The sequence below is a fragment of the Diadema antillarum genome, unplaced genomic scaffold, assembly GCF_040938485.1.
Source record: "Diadema antillarum isolate AM-2024a unplaced genomic scaffold, OU_Dant_1.0 seq00001239_RagTag, whole genome shotgun sequence".
Lineage (NCBI taxonomy): Eukaryota > Metazoa > Echinodermata > Echinoidea > Diadematoida > Diadematidae > Diadema > Diadema antillarum.
In genome coordinates this window covers 327,773-341,074 of record NW_027272026.1, presented here as the reverse complement: position 1 = coordinate 341,074, position 13,302 = coordinate 327,773, and the positions used below count along the sequence as shown (strand labels likewise).

Sequence of the window (13,302 nt, the reverse complement as noted above, 5' to 3'; positions counted from 1 at the left end):
TTGCTCTTTTGTGGCACACTATTCTAGACAAAAAAGACTGTTTAAAGGCACTATCACAATCAATTATTGTTATATTCACTGAAACTTTGCATGGAGAGCATGTATATAATATACATGTGTACATCGCAATAACCAATTTTTGAAATAACTCCCAGAAACGATGATGGGTACATAATCAACTTTAAAAGCAAAGTCTACGTACAAACTGACACACAATGCATTGAAATTAGTTACAACGTCGTATCTTCATAACATGTTAATTAGGTAACAGATAATCAGATCATCTTACACTTGTAGAGCACAAATTTGTTTTTAATAGCAGAGAGAATCTATAGATCTGTAACATTGTGTGCATTTGAATAACAAACCTTTTTAGAAACTGAAAGCACTTTAAAATGTACTTGTGTGTAGATAATATGCAAAACTTTGATATGAATTCAACTACATTGTACACCATTTCTAAGCTACAGTGTATCAGCCTTATCAGTACACTCATCCCTGAAAAAGTAATAGTAAAATCCCTTTTGGTCATAATATTATGGTATCGTCTTGCCATAGCTTATCTTACGGGAAATATAATGAATTGAATGGCAGCGTGGCATAACTTCCTTTATTTCTTGTGATCTCCTTTGCCATCACACAATGGTATGTATATGGTCACAACATACAGTGTACAATGGTGCTACTGATGTAATCTTCTGTCATCAGCCAAAGCCAGTCACAGGGTTGTTTCAGCAAACATGCAGAGAACTACACTTGTCGAACTTTTGCCAGAATGTCATTTTTTTTTTTTTTTTTGGGGGGGGGGGGGGGGGGGGGGGGGGTTGTGTCGCAGAAGATTGGACTGGACATATCTTTGCAATGAAGGTGTGGTTGGGAAATGTTTCGAAAATTGTACCTAAAATGCTTCACTTTGCTGGCATTGTGAGAGCACATGTTGTCCCTAAGTTGTAATTCAAAAGCCAATCCTGCATTTCATCTACTGACACCGAGTCGGAAATGCAAAGGTAATGGAGACAACTAATTGCAATCTAAGTTGTGTTTGGTCACTTCCATGACATTTGCTCCTTCGACAATTGCTCCTATGCAATTTCTGCACACTATTAGCCAAACATAAAACCTACCAAAAAGCATAAGCCTAACCCTAATCCTACAGTGTAATCCTCACATCAAACTAAACTTTAAACCCTATCACATACCTAACCCTAAAAAGTTCTTGGAGAAAAATAAGACCGGAGCAAATGTTGTGCCATGTCTTAGAATTATTGCATGTCTTATTGTAGTGGAGACCTACTTTGATTTGAGTTCAAATATTATCCCCTAAAATTTTCAAGACGTTAGGTGGACACCCACTTAAATCACTTGTGAACCAAAAAAGATAAATCTAGAATCATTTTGATCAGTTATAGATTTTCTATCTCATCATCACCTGAATGAGGGCATAAAGTTTTGTCCAAATTGTTTATCTACAGCAACCTACAATGTGCAGCAATGCATTTTCTAGAACTCAGGTTGAATATTCAGTTAATTTCCAATGATTCAAAGATTGCTTTTTTTTTTCTGTACAAAGTCATCTCAACATACATTTTCAACTGAGCGTACAAACAGCTGACTTCTCTTCAACGTCTAACTACAAAAATAATAGCTGGTATGAGGTAATCTGGTATGGTCGTTGTAATCCCGTATCCCGAATCGGGATTCCTCATGAATCCCGAATCTTTCCACCTATAAATGCTTCCAGACCCTTTCTCCAACCTCAAGGAGAGGGGTTTTTCACAACATTAAGACCCGACAAGCTGGTCCTAATTAAACAAACTCTCAAACAGCCAAAAATAATCCCTCAAGGCTGATACATTGTCGTCTGCGCAGGCACACACTGGCATGATGGCTGTATTCCAGAGACTGAGCTATTTTTTGCTCTGGTGACTCACAAGCACAGTGAACTTCAGAAGAAGCTAGAACATCCTTTCATCAGGGATAACATTTGGGAATAGACGACACTGAAATCACTGGGTTGTCATCCCTTCAAACAGAGACAGATTCGATGTGACTGATATCTCCAACATTCAAGCAGCTGCTCCACATGCATCTTTATCCAAGGTAGAAGCACATCGTATTTTGAGTAAAGAAGTGAGATAATTACCTTGGCGATCATCTAGGTTTTTCTCAAACGCACGCGATGCCTTTCAAAAGTACACAGAGATAGGACAGCAGTGACGGCAAAACCCCAAGCTGACATTATAGCACATTGTATGAACGGATGCTGTTGACGGATGGGTAGATTTCATGCTCTGTCATAAGGGGTCCTTGTCTTCTCCTCCTGCCCAGGGATCCTTACAAATCGTCGAGATAGCGATCACGACGCAGCCGTGGAGACGTTGCACGTGCACTGTGAATCACTTGTCTCACAGGCCAAGGGCCAAAGCAGTGTTCAAGCAGATGACCTCAATGGTGACTGGCCACTAGCTGGTTGACTGGCATGAATCAGCTCTGATTAGGTATTTCTTTTTTGGTCATATTCTCATTCTTAACAGGGGGGACTTCCCTGCCGGAAGGGAGTTTGAAGCCAGGTTCACAGCAAACTCCAACCACCACCCCAGTGATCACTCTCCCTCTAGCACGGAACACTTGAGCTGATGCACCATCAACAGAGAGTCTGCACGAAGAACTCTTGTCGGCAAAACTCAGAATAGATTTCTGACAAATCATATCCAATGAGAAGCAAATTCTGTGGAAGAGTCATCACATACTTGTGCAAATCTGAAGAATGAGGGGCATTTGTCAACCAGATTGTGGCTGTTGTGTTGAGAAGTGTGGACAGCAAGCCAGAACCTGTGATTGACATCCGGATTACAATGTATTTCAGTATAAACTCCATCCTCTCTCTATGAGTACACCTTTTGATAGAACTACTCAAACTTGTTCTCCTCGACCTAACAATATTACATCCATGCTGTTGCCTATACGGCAAAAGGGTTGTATCTGAAAATTGGCATTACAAGCTCTTGGCTCATGCAATTACAACAGCAGGAAGCTTGATAATCTGTACACCTTTAAATCCACTCTGTCACATCACAGAGGAGGCAAATATATTCCACAAGTTGCTGTAAACAAAATTTCTGATCAGACAGGACAGTTGAATGTGTGGACCACTTACCCCGTCACATATAGATCACATATACACACGTGGATATCAATACACTGGACTGAAGGGCAGCCGTACCAACTAGTCCTGAGATGATGTTCGCGTCCGACAAGCTCAAGGAAACATGGCAGCGCTTCACCCAGCCAGCTCCGCCTCCTCAAAATCCCCCACCCTGCAGCTGCCCTCGACGGCATGAGAATGGAAGACGTAGCCTCCCGGTCGCGAGAATTCGGTGAGTTACAGTGTGAATTATCAAAGAAGTTTACACAGTGGATGTAAAGATATGCCTGTGTGGACAATATATTTTAGTACGCTATTTTGTTGTGCAACATACATAGAGTTCCACATGAAAACCATTACTGGTATCTGAATTGCTACAGGTTGTTTTGCCTCTGCCAACACAGCTCCTACCATTTTATCAATAGCATTGCTACCACCACCAACACCTCCAGTTTTGCTGTAACTACAGCTAGTTATTACTTCAGCTGTCACTAATACAACACTTACGTTTATTACAAATGCTTTACAAAATTTTACTACCACTGTTGCTGTTACAAAATACAATGCTCCAAGCATGATCATTTTTTCCCATACAATTGCAAAGAGAGATGTACAATTGTACTTGTATGATCTACTCGGCAGTAAAGAAGGTAGAAGTATCATTACATGAACACAGAGCTTGAAATAATTGCTGTGTTCAAAAATGTATAAATTCATCATTTCAAAGAGACATACAAGTACCCCTTGTGTCATACCACATGAAAAAGTCCTGGGTTTGGGTACTTCATGCATGCCCGCTGATTGAGGTGGCTGATGGGGAGACAACCATCAGTGTGTGCTTGCACGATATCGAGCGAAAAGAGCAGAGATAGTTATAGTGATAGCCTGCCTGTTCAAGCAGATCTCCAGGTACTCTCCCCAGTTGCCTATGATTCAAAGATCAGTTCCCTGTCAAAAGAGAACTGGTGAGTGGGGGTGGGTCATAATGTGGAAGTGCAAGACTCCCTATCTCGCTCTCTCTTTTTGTTGTCCAGGTGCATGTTGACATTGTGGACAATAAGGGTTACAACTTGTCAAATACAGACCTCATGTCGCGCCTTGACAATACCGGGTGCACAGACACCCTTTCCTCGCATCAGCGATCATCACACATATGACTGTACAATTGTAGCGGCGCTGGCTTCTCCATTGTCCATTTCAGTAGAGGCACACTTTGGAGATAAGTCCACATATGAGTAGAGACCCATACAATAATCACTGAGGAATGCTGGCATATTACATGTATACAAAACTGTACCGTATGAGCGCTCTCTCGAGTCAAAAGCTATCAACTCTCTGGCACATGGATTTTGGCCGCATTCTTTGGGTTATTACCAAATTAATGTCATGCAAAGCACAGCGCAACACACATTCTACACAAACAAAACAACTCTCTGAAAGATCTTGTGCAAAAATTTATCTCAAGGAATGCTGTAATACCTCAACACTTCATGGAGGTCGACAGGAGCAAAAGTTTGCAGCTAGACACAAAAAAAAGTCTGATGTCACCAATGATTTCTGATTTCTCTCAAAGATAGACTGATTAAAGCCTAACTCTAATCATTACATTTGTGGGGGTATCATTTATTCTACATCTTCCAAATGTTGGTAGTATGCAATGAAGTAGGCAGTAAGGTGCTACATGTTGTACTGTATGTCCCCAACTACAACAGGACCCCCCGCACCGATAAATTAACATTAAAAATAGTGAATCAATCCAAATACAATTTCGGGGTATGAAACTATAACTCCTTGCCCACATCTTACAGAAACCCCTATCCGATTTGCTTCAGTGGTCAAAGAGAAATGAGGATCTTTGCAGAGTATGACAGGAATCCCTTCCCTCCAAGTTCTGTCCATTGTGTTCACATGCTATACGCAGTTCCAAGAGCATCCAAGTGCTAAACTTGGAAGAAACAGACCCATGACATGCTTTACAACAATCCACATTTCTCTGTGACCACTTAACCAAATTGAATGGGGTTTTCTGCAAAATATATGTTTTTAGACCCTGAAATAGCATTCAATCAGTTGAATAATAATGAAAATTATCAATGCGGAAATCAGATGGTAATTTCTTTGAGAGATACTGTATAGTGTATAACTATCGAGGTGGACCTACCCCTTCCCCCCAAGAAATGGCCCCTGTACTAGATAGAACAAGCTCCTTGATGATTTATAAAGTTCTACCAGCCTGACTTCTTTCTGTCAAGATGCAAGTTTCCAGCAAGGCTTGTGCTTTTTTACCCAATACGAACCCATGTACTTATTTTTGGCTCTGATGGGGATATGAGCTAAACTACTACCAGAGGGTCTTGTAACTTCACCCTGCCATCAACAGACAGAATACAGCATGTGAATATCGACGGTTGAAGCTGGCCTTAACGAGATAAACACTGTAAATAGCAGTATTCACTGACGTACAAACTCACTTTGTGCATGTTGCATACATTCGAGGAAAGAAATTATCGTAAAATTACATTCCATTGCGCAACAGTGGCTGCAGAATGTTTAATCAATGGGGATGGGCTAAAGACTTGAGTGTGGGGGGGGGGGGGAAGGAGGGAGGGGGGTCCCTGGTTTACTCTGCTCCTAGTTGGATCAAGGGATTACCCTCCTCCACCCAAAAAATTCAAGGAAAACCCAGGGTGCCACAAATCATGTGTGCCGAGTGTCATCAGCAATGATAAATGACTGGCACTTCAAATAGTTTCTATTTTCTTTCCTGCAGCCCTACCCATCATTCCCCCAGAAATAAATACCAAAAGCATTTTTCCCCATTTATTTGCCATACCAGCAGGGGTATTAGTGTTGCTTCATTGCTACAGTTAAAAAGGCAGTTGAGATTATAATTGAGTCATGAAGGATAAATCCCTATTCAATAGAATGCATGGGAAACTGGCACGCATACAGTGTGTCCCTTGGACTGCACCCATTTTGGTCCAATTATCCCCAAGAATTCTTCTTTGCCCAGTCTAAACAAATTATCCCCCCCCCCCCCCCACTATCAAATGCATCTTCTCTTTAAAACATCACATTCTACTGATTCTTATCTTAATCACTTTGTCAAATTTCAAATAGAAAATGACACAAAAGCAGTATTATTTTCCCCTTGTTTTTTGTTTTTTAAACACGAAAACTCATTATTAGGTACAAATGGTGGTACTCAATGAACTGAAAAAGATCAAAATGGTGTTTCCTGCATTCTCTCAATGCTTGGGCTACAAACATTTATGCCCACATATCACATGCAGCAAAGTTTGCTGAACAGGAACGCACATAAAACTCAGTATGTAACTTTTCAACCATAACAGAGCTACATTGTAATATCAAGTCCTGTACTTAGCCCACATTCTGGTGGCATTTCAAATGGCTAGCTACAATGATACAGAATATCAATGATTTATCATAATCTGACAAAAACAGAAGAATGTTATGGATTTGCAAAGCTTCACATGTTTGCCACCAAATAGTGATATCTTTACCCAACCACACAATGCAGATACCAAAATGATAAATGATTGATAATTTAATAGCAACTACAATCCCTCTCCCTTGCAAGTCATCCCAGCTACAGCAAACTGCTACATGTACATATGTAGTTCATAAAGATTTCAGTTATTTGATGTGAAAGATACAAAAATCTTTCACGATTTCAGAACAAAAAGGAAAGTTTCCAAAGGAAGATTTGTGTACTATGATCTATAGGTCAATGGAAGACTTGTATAGCTGATGACATCAACACTTCCTCCAGTTTGCATTACAGTGATTGCGACTAACTTGCCCTTGAAGTTTAGGGCCATATGAGGATTAAGTCAGAGACAAGTGAAATATGGTTCTTGGGAGCACACCCCCCCCCCCCCTCAAAAAAAAGAAGAAAAAAGAGAGATGGCTAGCTGATATCGTGAGCACTATCTACACATACACAATTCTGTATCAATGTATACTGAGTAACTAATAAACACATGTCAATTTTACTAGTTGGTAGTTAATTTTCAGCAATGAAAAAATAAAGAAGCAAACCTTGAACTACTGCTATAAATTACAAATAAAAGAGGCATGGGAGTGTCACTATCAAGCTGGGCAGGGAGTTTACACACTCTAGGCATGACTAATGGTGTTTTGTGTATGTGTGTGTGTGTGTGGGCGTGGGTGTATTATTCCGAATTTCATTGGGAGTCATCTATAATGGATGGGATGCTGATATCATGGCCTACTACATGTAGGCCCCTATGTATTCTAATTCAGTACAATACTGAAAACATTCAAACAAATAAACTTGATCTCCCAAAAGAAAGGTAAGATGACAAGGAAATGCAAAAAAAAAAAACCAAAGCAAAAGAAAACAAATCTACAGCATCCAGCACATAAGGTGTGTCACAATACATATCACTAAAATGCCTTATGTACAAATGTACAATGTACATCAGATTTACTATGAAATTTGTAGTTATCACATATGTCCCTGGAACCTCAGTAGGCCCATGAACCTTTCGTTGTAGATCCATGATTCCATGGTAGGCCTCATCCCTACAGCATATTGCTTGCCATTAAAAAACAGTACTCATCATGCGAGTGATCATGACGACTGATTAAAACCACGAAGTTAACCAATGCTATGGTGCAATGTGAACAGCTCAATTCAATGAAAGGTACTGCTCAACTAAAACCTAAAGCCATCATCAAACTGGGAAAAATGCAATGAGTGTCTGATTCAAAATGATAGTATCTTTCATCTTACCAGAAAAGCCTAATTTTATTGTGACACTAAGAAGAAGAAGAAGAAGACTGAGAAGGCAATTCAAGCTTGATAGTAAAATTGAGACTTTAATTTAACTCCTCTCCTATTTCTCAAATCTTCATTCCAGTGCTTTTTGAAACCATCGTCAGATTTTCTACCACTGCACAAATATGTAAAAACATCAAAAGGTACACAAACTTATTTCCAATGGTATTAGAGAATTCCGGCCGACAGCAAATCTGAGCTGAAACTTTGATCCCCTTAATCACAGCTTGATACTTGCATTAAACCTTTAATCCGGCTAAACCCCCCTGGCCAGACCAAATGGTGTCCACTACATACAACAGAACTTGCCATAGACACTATATCAGATATAAATAGACAGATCTTCCATACAAGCTTGAATCATTATAAGGCCCATCAAAATTGCACGGTACATCTTCTCCGTTGAAAATGCATTTTTTTTTTTTGCATTCACTTGTTTAATCAAAGAAATACCTCTAAGGTAAACTCTTTGTATCACATGCATTTCCTGCATACTGTTGGTGTTTTCATTGGCAAACTGAATAAGTAAGATACTGACAGTAAACCACAGCAGTGGTCCTGAGCAAATTCAACCAATTTCAGTCCATGTGTATCATAAAAGTTTGTTTTTATTCACAAAATCCAGATTTGGTGCTTCAAAATAATTTGAACATGTGAGTTAGGAATAGAAACAACCAATGTAAAAATTTGAATCAGTAGAATTAATGTTCATCTAGACTAAACCATCTACAGTTATGGTTTAGTGAGAAAAATAGTGATTTCTCCTTATATCTTAGGCTTTATTCCGAATTTTTTACATCGTATACATGTAAAGATGTTATGTGATACAACAGACCTCCCCATATGCATAAAATATGATATCCTGAATATTTCTTAAATCACTGCTCCCAATGGTAAACAGTACCTTTACAGAGACTCCAACCCAAAGCACCTTCTGATCTTGAGATTCTCCCGCCCGAAACCCTTAGCAAACGGGAGACTCCAACTTGATGTGTGCGAAGCGCCAAGTGTCTAGGGTTCTAGATGTTCTCTGGTGCTATCTAAGGCTTATTTTTTCAACATACTGTACAATAGCAATAAGTATTTAGAAATCTTTTCCAACTGGAGACACAGAGCCAGGGCGGGAGAAATTAAATCTCAAGCGGGAGAACGGGAGATTTTGCAAAAATGGGTTTTCGGCGGGAGATCTCCCGTCGAAAACGGGAGAGTTGGAGTCTCTGCCTTTAACACATAATGGATGTATTTTTAGGAGTCCTTAGCACATCAGGACATATCCGGATCAATCATCTTACATCAATCATCAAAGGTGGAAGAAGGAGGGGTTCCAAGGGTTCAAACTTTGAATTCTAATCTGCTTCTTGGTAGTCAACCATGGGATTTAACAGAGCAAAAAAAGAACTTTCCATTAATTCCTGCCACTTCATGTATCAGTGAGCAGATCTGACAACTTCATCCAGTTTACAAGAGGAGGAGCGGAAATCAAGACAGACCAGGCCCAGGCCAAATTTGTTTCACCCATGGGATTTAGTCAACAAGGGATGGGAACATGACTCAGTTGTCTACCTGGCATGTTAAAGGAAACCAGAGCCCAAATATGAAAGTGGATTGAGTGGAAGCAGCAATGTAGAACACATTATGTATCGGTGTGAGGAAAATAAGTTCGAAGGAAAAGTGGACAATCAATTCAAAACTTTACAAATTCTTAAAGTTTTGGTGCCTCCATAACTGGATAAGAAGATTATTGCATCTCATGACATCATTACAGACAATAATACAAGGAAAATATATAGGGAGAATTCCACAAAATTTCACTTTTAATGAAAGGTACACATTCCATCAACTTGTCACTGACATATTATGTTATGGGTGACATTATTTCCCCTGCTTTCTGACAGAAGTACAAACGAAGTCACATGTTCTTTCATTATGCTAAAAAAGTGAAGATATATTGAATTGTCTTTATATTTTCTATGGTAACTGTTGTCAATACCAGGTAATCAAGTCATGAACTGTAGTTGTCTCCATAACAAGCAATGACATTACTGAAACTTAAAAATTCAGTACCGGTACTTTAATATCCGTTGTCTGATCTTCCCCAAACTTTCACTGAATTGTTCTACTAATATTACTACTTTCTCTCAATCCACATTTATATTTAGGTTTTGGTTTGCTTCAATATAGGAGGTACAGAAGTTGGGCAGAATCACATACTCATAACAATGAATGAAAATGTGACCCCCCAGTAGCATCCCAATGGAAGCTGTGTATGTGGCTAAATGACTGTGATGTGGTTTTTTGAACTTCCTCTTGTTTGAGTGATTTCCTTCAATGTGTACAGCTGTACCTGTTTTCCAAGAGCTGTAGGCTGTCAATATCTTTCCTATAGGCTACAAGTAGTTCAGTTGGAATGTCAGAAATCAAACTGTATAGACAGTATCAGCAATTGAATAGGAAGAAAAGAAAAGAAAAAACACTCTCTAACTAAACTCTTAACAGAAAATGTATGTCCTCTAGAGGCTGTACATTTCCTTTTTTTTTTTCTTTTTGGAATTCTACTACCTCTAGAGATATTCTGATCTTTGACATGTCTGCCTTTTGTGAAAATTTGTGGACCTGCATCACAACATACAATCCTCATGGTATGGGACCAAGGACTAGTGATGCACACTATAACCCTTCATGCATGCTCAGAGAGCCTTTTTCAGAACTGACAAAAATCTTCAAAAATCTCTGCATTCCTCCTCCAAACAGCTGCAATAAGGTACTGTATCCCAAGCAATTATGTGTATCTTCCTTGGTCTCACTAAATGACTTGTTATGATGTATTCCAAACTGCTCACAAGCATAGAACAGAAATTTCACAAATATTTTTTTTGTTTTGGTGTGTCTACAGCTACCATCATTAACCATGAAAGCCGGTGCTTGATGGTATTCATATAATTTAGTGCTTGATGGTATTCATACAATTTATAAAAACAATAGACATTGGGGCAAGATGAATGTAAACAAAGACAAAATGATGTTATCTGTTTTGTAAATCAAATAATGGGTTGAGTTAATTAAGTAGAAAGTGTACAATCCGCCACTGAATAGTCTACACAATTTGTGGTCCATACATTAGCTGTAGGGTGAAATTGAAGGAGATGATGAATACAAAAGAAGGACATTAACAAAATTGTGTTACATTGTACACATATAAGACTCCCTAGATACAAATGTCTAGGCCACATGATGTTGGAATGAGCTTCATGTTTGTAAAGTAAGACCCTGTTGGGATTACGGCAATATGGGGCCTGTGCTGTGGCATGAATCTGTAATGCCAATTACTTCAGCAACATATTATGTTTCTATCGCAAACAGACCGGGCCGGGAGATGCATTCTGTGAGTGTGAATATACGGATCCATGTGAAACATACGAGTGATCCTGGTGCTGGTGCAGACCAAAATAGGGTCTTGCTATGAACCTCTATCTGTATGTCTATGGATTAGACCAAGGAGTTATTAACTCCTTGATTAGACCAATAAATCTGCCTCTTGTTCAGTGGCCTCTTGTTACACGAGTAAAGTATATAGTTGGTAATAATATGGTTAGCTCCTGGGCCTAATTGTACAGTCGGTGATACGGTCGGCCCCTCACAGTGAGGGGCTGACCATGGCCATTCAGTCCAGACTGTAACAGTGCAATAAAAAGAGGCCTACCGCCTACAAATAAGAAATGAGGGGCCAACCAACTCACCGACAGTTTCAATAACGTCAGCAAGAGGCCAGGCCATCAAATAAGAGGACAATTTAGTTACTTTGAAGAGAGTGATGAGCTCAACCTCAGGCAGGTGCAAAAGGTGCATCCAAATAGCATTAGGCCTACTAAATAAATCAACACAGCCTTCATCCACCACCACTAACAGTCCATGGAATATGAATTACGACAGGCCCCTAACTACGTGCGACCAGTTCGAACGCGAACTGTGTGAATTAAGGAGCGCCCCAGGCCGGGTTAGCCCCTATTATAACATTTAACAATTACATAGGCCTATAGGCCTACTCTAATTTCTTTAAGTATGGTAGTTCAGTTACGTCACTTGCCCGACATGTCATCACGGACACCGTCATGTTTCACTGAACTTGGTATGCTTCTATCACACTACAGACACTACTTTGCCTTTGAAGGCTACCATAGAATTTTAGGAACATCTTACTCTTACGAGTCGTTAATAGTCTTAGTACGAGACAAGAAATAGAACTAGAATCTAGAAGATGACCGCAAGCCATGCAGTCGATCCAGCACTCAGCAGGAGTCTTCTGTTCTATTTTACTCAGCCTCTTTATCAGTTCAACTTTAATCATTGACAATATATTGTCGACATTGATCACGTACAACAATGTGTAGAGCTCTACCTCTAGATCTACTGCCTCTAGATCTACAATTGTATGTAAATGTAGAAAGCATAGGCCCTACTCTAATCTAGTTATGTGTTGTCTACTAAACACATTCATTACACTCTCATATCATATGAAATCTAACACTGTTAGACTCTGTACGTTTTTACAGAGTCGACATCACATCATGATTTACAGCGACTGGGCTGTATAGAACACACATCAATTGACTGTTAGTGTTAACAGTGTTTAACTGCGTTAGATTGTTAGTAAATTATACCTTCCGTTCTCAAAACCAGCATCGGTTGCCAAGCTAGAACGCCAATCATACCACTCCTGGCTGGCTAGCTGTTTGTGCCACTTCAGTCTAATACGTGAAGTAAACTGGAGGCAGATGGTGGAAGAAAATTTGATACACAGTCATGCACTTCAGGGACTACAGCAGTACAGGTCGCCACACAATGCAAAAATGGTACAAAGATTACACGGTCGGTTGTAATTGTACAATTTGCTAGTTACCGTGCTTGTTGTACTAGTATACGTTTCAGCGGCAGCTACAGTGTAGCTACGTAGCTAGCTTGCTGGCCCAGTAATGGTCGGTCTATGTACTTGGTCAACGAAGCATTGCTACTAATTTTGAAGAGCGCCATCTTGCGACAAAAGTATTATATTCCTCATTAGCTGTAGTGAGGTCCCTGTGCGGCCGTGATCTGGCAGAACTACATAATCTCGATTTTTTTTCCATTTTTTTTTTTTTTTTTTTTGCTTATTGAGTTTTTCATGAAACAATGCTATATGAACAACTCAACATTAGGGCGTTAAGACATTTCTGTTCAAAAAGTATTAAGAATGAGTTTTGCTTTGCATCTACGGTATATACATTGTACAGTACATTTCTTTTCTTCTTTTTTTTCCTATTTTCATCCCTCTCATAGAGACACTACCGTAGTGATA

General features: G+C 39.5%; 1 pseudogene; it reads right to left on the bottom strand.

Annotated features, from left to right (window-relative positions):
• Positions 1-12,747, bottom strand: part of LOC139745186 (E3 ubiquitin-protein ligase NRDP1-like) — a 28,508-nt pseudogene extending 15,761 nt beyond the window's left edge.
• Between the last annotated feature and the right edge of the window lie 555 nt (positions 12,748-13,302).